We start from the raw sequence: 8,785 nt of genomic DNA, 5'->3' as shown, positions 1-8,785 counted from the left end.
GAAAGAAGGAAGAGAGAGAGAGGAAAGAAAGAAAGAAAGAAAGAAAGAAAGAAAGAAAGAGAGAGAAGAAGGAAGGAAGGAAAGAAGGAAGGAAAGAAGGAAGGAAGGAAGAGAAAGAGAAGAAAGAAAGAAAGAAAGAAAGAAGGAAGGAAGAGAGAGAGAAGAAAGAAAGAAAGAAAGAAAGAAAGAAAGGGAGGAAGGAAGGAAAGAAAGAAAGAGGAAGGAAAGAAAGAGAGAGAAAGAAAGAAAGAAAGAAAGAGAGAGAGAGAGAGAGGAAGGAAGGAAGGAAAGAAGGAAAGAAGGAAAGAAGGAAGGAAGGGAGAGAGAGGAAGGAAGGAAGGAAGGAAGGAAAGAAGGAAAGAAGGAAGGAAGAGAGAGAGAGGAAAGAAAGAAAGAAAGAAAGAAAGAAAGAAAGAAAGAAAGAAAGGGAGAGAGGACGGAAGGAAGAAAGGAAGGAAAGAAGGAAGGAAGACCGTGGAGGGAGGCGAAGGGAGGGATTTCAGAGCCACCAGATCACAGCCGTAGGAAACCATCGTCGGTGCTCTGGGGCCCAGAGGGACAGGGGAGGCACTGAGTGTGGAGCAGCTACTGAACGCCAGGCACCGAGTTTCATGCGAAGCAGAGCTCAGGGGTTTGTGGAGAGCATTAGATGAGGTGAGCTTGCTGTGTGAACAGGGCTGTGGGCACCTAGCAAGCGCTTGGCGAGACAGCTGCCATTATTATCTTGTCACCTTCGCCTCCTCCTGACAACTCCCGGGAGCAGCATTACGACCCCAAGTCACAGGGGAGGCTCAGAGAAGCGAGTCGGTGACGGAGCTAGGACTTGAACCCGGGTCTTCACGGCTCCAGACCCCAGGCTCTCGACACGGCCCGTCGGCCCTACTGCAGCCCTCCAGAGCCAGGAGCCTCTGCCGATACCACCGGCTCGGGACTGACCCATAAGCAACAGAGCTCGTGGCCAGAGAACATCTGGAAAAGGGGGTCCAAGGGGATAGGGTGCGATCTGGCTGGGCAGACAGCCCACTGCTGGCTTCAATCTGCAGGGGACAGGCAGGAACAGAAACAGGCCCAAGCGTGGGGGTAAGCAGACACCCCTTAGCCTCGTACTCGAGGCCCATCTCGACCTGGCCTCCCCTCTCCCCTGGCTGGCCTGCTACCCTGGAACTTCCCGGGTTTCTCTTCCCACCGTACATTCCGCTCCTCCCAAGATGGCTCGTTCCACCTTGTCCACCCGGCAAACTCCTACCGATCCAGCAAAGCCCAGATTCGAGTCGCCTCTTCTGGAAAGCCTCCCTGCCTTGTCTCTACCCCTGAAGAGTAGACCTTCTCCTCTCTTCTGCTTCTGAAGTACGTAGCTTCCTCCACACAGGTCCTTTTTGACTACGTTGTGATTTGTGTGTCTCCCCCATCTGATGAGACGGCAGGGCTCCCAACTGTAGTGAGAGGCCACCGGGCATCCTCCAGGACTGGAATCAGAAGTCCGCAGCGGGACACGGTGCTTCCAATCCCTGGGAATTTGAAGGGGTGGCGGGGCCGTGAGCCTCCAGGCTGTGAAGACACAGGGACTAAAACCAGGCCTCTAATCTCCGAGCCTCACTGCCAGCGCATCCTTGGCCCAGACACTGGCACACCCCCCCCCCCACCGAGGCACGACACACACGGGCACCTGGAGGCACCCCCAAGGCACTTTCCCAGTAGAGGAGAGGCGAGGAGAGACCTGACTCACGAGCTAGCGGTCCCCGAGCGCCTATGGGGCGCGGGCTCCGTGTGGGACATCTCCCACGTGCTGCGCATCGGAACTTGCCCACCCCCCAGTGTCAAGTTTGGGCATTTCCGCTGAAGCACCTGGGGCTTAGGGAGGTTGAGGATGTGTCCAGAGTCGCCCCTCTAAAGCAACTGTGACCCCCCCCCCCCCCCGGCCCCCCCTCCCCTCATCTGTGACTCCATAAAGCAGAGGCATTCGCTCCCGGAGTCCCAAATATAAAATGCGGTAAAACCGACTCGGACTCCGGGAGACGAAAAGCCTGGGGGAGCAGAGAAAGGCTCGCCGTCTGGAGGCACCAGGTGTCGTGTGCTCCCCGCTCTGCCAGGGCTGGGGGCTGCTGGTAACTTCTAGCCCACGGGACCGCTCGTTAAGCACGCGGCATCAGGAAATGGGAGTCCTGAGGCCGTTTTTCGCTCATTCGCTCTGAAGGTGGGGAGAAGCAGGAGGCGGGGAGCCCTGCAGAGGCTGGAAAGAAGGGAGGTGGGGAGGCAGGGAGGCAGGGGGAGGCGGGGAGGCAGGGGGAGGCGGGGAGGCAGGGGAGGCGGGTGTCCACCACTGTGCCCGGTGCTCTCTGCACGTGTCCCATTTTGTACCACAGTGATCCTGGGAGACGAGGATTGTCATCCCCTTTCACAGATGAGGACACCGAGGCTCCGAGTGGTCAGGAGACGTCCGAGCCCCACGGCTAGCGAGCCGGGCGCAGAGCCATCTCTCCACGAGCTGAAGGAGGCAGGCCCTGCGCCGCCCACGGGGACTGAGACACCACCGTCGCGGCCCTCCAGGCTCCCCGTCCCGTGGGGGACAGACGATGACCACACGATGGGATCTGATGGGGAAGCACAGGCCGTGTGGGAGCCAGAGGGGGGTCCTCACCCAGCCTGTCTGCCCTGGGGCCTGGGGGCGAGCAGCAGGTACACCTCCCCCACGCAACATCAGCAGAAAGGCTGTCCTCCACATCACAGGCATCACTGCTCCAGGACCTGCTGTGGCTCCCGCTGACGGCTGCCTCAAGCCATCATGACTCCCTGCTCGGCAGCTTTACCACCCATCACCTCTCCCGTCCCTGCCCCCCAGGAAACTCCAGGCAAAGCAGGTCTTCACTGGGCTCCCAATGCCCTCACCCACCCCCACCCTGCCAGGGCTTTGTTCCTGCGGTGTCCCCTCCCTCCTGCCCTCCCCCCTACTCGTCCTTCAAAACCCACAATTCGCCTCTTTGGTGAAGGCTTTTTTCCAGACAGAACTAATCACTCTCAGCTCTGCCCCAGAGCAGCTGGTAGAGAACATGTTCTGAGCCCGTAACACGTGCCAGGCTCTGTCCTCACCCATTCCGTGGGCCACCTCGCTTAGTCCTCACCACCGCCCTACGAGGCAGAGACCATGGTCACCTCTACTGTGCAGATGAGGAAACTGAGGCTCAGAGAGGTGATGTAACTTGCCTGAGGCCACAGGGAACCCCTACCTTTCATGTTATATGTCAATAAACATCTGTGCGATAGGCGGCTTGTGACATGGCCCCAGCATATCCACCTTTGGCCTTCCCCAAATGCCTGGGCCTGCGATTCACAAGAAATTGCTCAGCCAAATTGAAACTTGACCCTCCTAACTCAGTCCCATTCGGATCAGCGACAAGTCCCACCACTGACGCCTGGAGTCCCAGCTCCCCTGAAGCACAGATCCCCGTGTCCCTCCTGCACAGGGTCAGGGAAAGAGCAGGGACTCGGGTCAGCCAGGCCTGGGCTCACACCTGCCACCAATGAGTCGAGTGACCTGGGACAAGGCAGTTCATCCCTCAGGGCCCCAAACTCCCCACCTGGAGGACAGAGCGAGGGATGATGGAGTCCAGCATGTGCACGGCCCCGCACACAGTAGGTGCTCAGCAAATGTCAGCCCCGCCCCCCCCCTCCCGCAAAGGCGGGCAAACCGTAAGCTGCATCCAGTCAGAGCTTTTGAGTGAATCCTCTATCCAGCAAGCAGCCTCACCCCTCCCTCCGAGGCCCCAGCCCGGCCTCCAGCCACCCCTGCCCCCCTGCTCCCAGCATAATTTGTGCGCTTTCTGTGGGGTCGCTCCATTATTACACAGAATGAATCTTTCAGGATGTTTAAATTCCGATCTTTTTTCCGAATTCACCCGCACCCGAAGAGAAATGGCCGCGTTTGGCAAAGGTCGCGCGTAAAACACAGAAGGGGGGACAGGAAGTGGAGGCAAGGACCGGATTAAGGAGCAGGGTCCATCCATTAGGGGGATCACGGCGCTGTCCTCTCCGGGAGCACGTGCTCTTCCGGGGCCGCGAAGCCGAGCGGCGGCACTTTTCTCCCCACTGCGTCAGAAACGTGTGATTTAGGCACTCCTGACACCGAGGACACCTGCCCGAGATCGCACACAGCAGGAAGAGGTGGGACCGGGATTTGAACCCAGCACGCCGGCTCCAAGGCCCCAGCTGCCGGCTGCCGTCCTCCCTCTGCTGCTCCTCCCAGGGAACGTGAGGGGATTATAATGGCAAAGGTGAGCCGATCGCCTTTGGGTTCAAGACACTCCTCTGGTCATTTGCATATATTTGCATACCATGGCTCCAGAGGCCTCCAGGATAGGCAATAATCAATTAATTAGTGCAACCAACCAGTGGGCATTTCGCCGCGGAATGTTCTTAAACCGCTGTGACACACAGAATGCATTCTGGACATGATCCATCGCATCACGCCCTGCGTCAGCAGAGCCGACCCTGAACTTGCCCCGGTCCCCATCGTCAGCCCCCCCACCCCGCCCCCGGGGTCAGAAGGGAGACACTCGAGGGAAAAGGACTCTTTAATTTTCTGGAATAAAGAGGCTGCTATTTTGTGTTCTTATGCCATAATTTAATACGCCTCATGAGAAAGGGGACCGAGAGTAACAGGATGGATGGCGGGCCTCTGGTTCTCTGCACACTCACGGCCGCAGAACTTTGTCCCAGCACAGAGTTCATGGGTGTTCAGCCACCTCTCATCATCGGTTAAAGGGCTTGCCTGGGAAGATCGAGGGCAGCTGGTCTGGCCCAGGTCACACAGACACCCCTTAGAGGCAACATCCCTTCCCGAACACTCCAGGGTTCATCCATTAATAGGTCACTCTGTCCCCGAGTGACTAGGGTGGAAGAGGAGACGGGGCGGGGATCCGGGGCCATGCTACCCAAGTGAAGCCATGTCCTGGATCCTTAAATGCCCAGCACCGTTAAGTGACGGGGAAGTGATCCCCGGTTTTGCTGCCAGCCCCAAGGCTAGAGTCACTTCTAGGACCCCAACCATCTGCCTCCAAGCTGGAGAAAGGCTGGAGGGCAGGGACCAGCACTCCAGGGAGGCACAAGTGAACTAACGCACAGAGGAATGGAGGGACAAGTGAACTGATGTGAGTGAATGAATGAATGAATGAGGAGAACGGACGATGCACTGAGCAAATGACAGTGTGGACTACTCCCGGAAGGAGGCAAGCCTACCTGATGGAACGAGGCTAGAGCTCACACTGGCTGCATCCCACGCTCCTTTCCTCGGAGGAGAGAAAACTGAAGCACAGAAAGGTTAGCAACCCGCCTGAGGTCACACAGCTAGCATGAGGCCGAGCTGGGACTTCAGCCCGGTAGTCTGCCCATAGGACTGACACTTCCCGCTCTGCTTGGGTAGCACCGTGGCCAAGGCTCATCAGAACTGCCTCTCCCCGTTGCACCCCGCCCCACCCCCAGCCGACATTCAAAACAACCTAATGAAATCCAGCTCCCAGGCGCAATGGCGCTTGGTTTCACCATCGATTCTTTCTTGTTGTCGTTGGCTGGGATTGGGCTGGAAGCAGATCATGCCGTTTCCATGATGGTTTCCAGTGGTTTTCAAGCGTGCTCGGCTCCCTGCCCCTGCAGTGCCGGAGGGGTAGCGTGACGCCGTCACCTGGGCAGGGCCCCAAAGGGAGGGGTCGGTATCATTGCCAAGAGGCGTCACGGTCCATGCCTCCCGCAGCACCACGGCCCTCAAAAGCCATTGTTTTTTAGCCAGGAGACAGTGCGGTTTCTGTCCTGGTGTCTGTGTTACTTTTTCCACCCATTCAGCATTTTGAGATGGATGTGGGAGGCAGGGAGTTGGGCCAGGGAGAGAGGGGTGGGTGGGTCACATGACGACAGATTTAGGCTCAGCATCAGCAGCCAAGTCTGTTCAACAGTGAGGCAGGTTTCCCTGTCAGCTGATGAGCTCCCCGTGCCTAGAAGTATTCAAGTTATTACAGGACAGCGGAGAGGGCTTCCTATATTACAGGAGGCAGTCGGACTAAGGTCATTTCCTCTGCTCATATCCTTAGTCCAAGATTTCCATTTCAATTCCCAGCTTCTCTGACTGCTTCGATGGTGTTCCAAGTCTTTTGTAGACATTCCTAAATCCTAAGATTCTGCAGGCCTATGAGACCGTGATTGCATCTGTGATCCTGTAATTCTGGGATTCAGTATAAAGACAAAATGCTCAGATCCTGCAATTCAAATATTCTATAAAACGCGTCTTTGAGTCTGTGAAAGATGTTCTAATTCCAAGATTCTGTGCGTCTCAGATGCTATGAATGGTACTGACATTCACAAATGCCCCTGCTGTATGAGGAAAGGGATGGGCTTCTCACATTTCAGTATCTCTAGAAGGAGGTTTTTCAGTGGTTTATCTCCAGGGGCCTCTTGGCACTAAGAAGTGGTATCCCTGGGAGTTTCCACTGCATTCTCCCTCTCTCCCAGCCTCTCCCTTCCAGGAGCCAGAGCCCTCAGTGCTGAATGAAACGTCCAGAAGCTCCCACCCCTACGTCCTCCCCACCCCCACCAGAGCCTGGTTAATCTGCCAGCAGAGAAGTACCCCTCTCTTGGTCCCTGACACCAGTCTGAAACTGCTTGTTTGGACTGTCCCACACACGCTTCCCCTGGAGACCACTCCCCAGCTTGGAGAACAGGGCTGGGACACCCTCCGGTTTCTCTCTCCGTGCCGGTCCCCAGCCCCCCGACCCAGGGAGGCAGGTGTGGGCTGTACCCCTTCTGTCCTGCCATAGGTACCTTCTCAGTGGGGCTTGTCACCTGTCATAACCCAGGTAAGGTCACCATTGGGACTCCTGCACTCGCTCGTAAGACTTGAAGCCTCAAGTCACAAAAACCATTAGAAAAACCCTGGGCAGGGGCACCCGGGTGGCTCAGTCGGTTAAGCGTCCGACTTCAGCTCAGGTCACGATCTCACGGTCTGTGAGTTCAAGCCCCGTGTCGGGCTCTGTGCTGACAACTCAGATCCTTGAGCCAGCTTCAGATTCTGTCTCTCTCTCTCTCTCTCTCTCTCAAAAATAAATTAACATTTAAAAAAATTTTTTTAAAAAGGAAAAGAACAACCTGAGCAGATGTGGTCCCAGCTGAACACTTCAGAAATGTTTTCCTTTAGAATAAATTATGACAATAGCAGGGACAGAGTCTTTGGAGGCCAACTAGAATTTTTCTGGTGTGGCTCACTCAAACTCAGCAGCTTAGGAAGCAAGAAGGGAGGAGTGTTCCATTTCAGTTCTGTTGGTTTTTCCTGATGACTCGCCCTGCTCCACCGTGGAGGTCTCTCCCTGTTCACTGTTCTTCAGGGGCGCTCCCGGTAGGCTCTGAGCAAAAGCCATCTGCGCGTTCAGTTGGGTTTCTTAGGAAAGGAGTGGGATCTGGGGAGGGCAGAAATGGAGATGAGGCAGGCAGGCTGGAATTCTGGAGGAGGCTGGATCACAGTCCTGGGACGGCCCAGGGGCCCCTCCCCGCCCAGCAGACCTGGGGTCCCCGGGCACCTGCAGCAGAGGGAACCCGGAGCCCAGAGCCTGGCGGACTTGGCCATGGGAAGGAGAGGAACAGGGCTGATGGGAGTTAAATCCCCCGCGGCCCCGGGAGACAGAGTCCCACACACGAGAGGAGGGGCAGTCGCTGGCGGCCAGGTGGCCAGGGCACCAGCAACCTGCTTGCTGTGAACTGGGGGTTCAGTGAGCATCTCTGGCCGCTGCTACCTGGCCTCTTCCAGCTGGATGTGAGCAGAAGGGACACCTGCACCCACCTGGGCTAAGACAGAACAGGCCTTTGGCTCAAGGACTGGACACCAGGCTGCCTCCATGTGGGAAGATGCTTGTGAAGCCACAGCCATCGGAAGCCAGCCCAGAACCTCATCACCGCTCCAGCCTGTTTTCCACTTGGTGCCCAGGGGCCGAGGTGGCTGCTATAGTAATCGCACAGACAGCTGGGACAGGACCAAGGGGAGAGACACTGGGGCCGACGACCTGATTGGAGGGCTGGCCTGGGAGAGAATGGGGGGGGGGGCAGGTTGTGTTTGGAGTGGGGGCCCTGGTGAGCACTTCACATACTTTATCCCATGTAATCCTTGCAACAGCCCTGGAAACCTCTGTCAATTTTTATCTGAGGTGATTGGCACACCCAAGTCACCTGCTTCTCAGTGACAGGGCCGGGATCCCCACTCAGGCCTGTCTGGCTCCAACGCCCGTGATTCTCCTTGTGTCCAAGCAGCATAGACATGAAATAGCCAAGAGTTCCCACAGGCTCCATCAGGCACGGAGCACAGGGCTCAGGGCAGTGGGTATAAGCTCCAGGAAGGGCCCCACGCTGGCAGCAGGGAAACCGATGCTCCAGCCACCGCCCTCTCACCTCTTGGATGCATGCCTTGGGCCTCTCTGGGCTCCAGCTTCCTTATCTGTAAAAGGAGAGTGATGTCCCTATCTGGGGGGGTTTAGAATGTGTGAGGATTAGAATGAAGCCTGTGTGCCTGGCACAGAGTGGGCCGTCGATAAATGTGAGGTGAGGCAGAATTTGAGCTCTCTGCAGGCTCCTTCCTTCCCTGAAGATACATTTCCTGACTCTGTGCATCCATCCACCCATCTACCCATCCACCCATCCACCCATCCATCTTTCCACCCATCCACCCATCCATCCACACACCGCATCTATCCATCCATCTATCCACCCCCATCCATCATTCCATCCATCATCCATCCATCCATCATGCATCCACCCA

This window comes from Panthera uncia, assembly GCF_023721935.1.
Source record: "Panthera uncia isolate 11264 chromosome C1 unlocalized genomic scaffold, Puncia_PCG_1.0 HiC_scaffold_4, whole genome shotgun sequence".
Classification (NCBI taxonomy): domain Eukaryota; kingdom Metazoa; phylum Chordata; class Mammalia; order Carnivora; family Felidae; genus Panthera; species Panthera uncia.
This window is presented reverse-complemented; position numbering follows the sequence as displayed.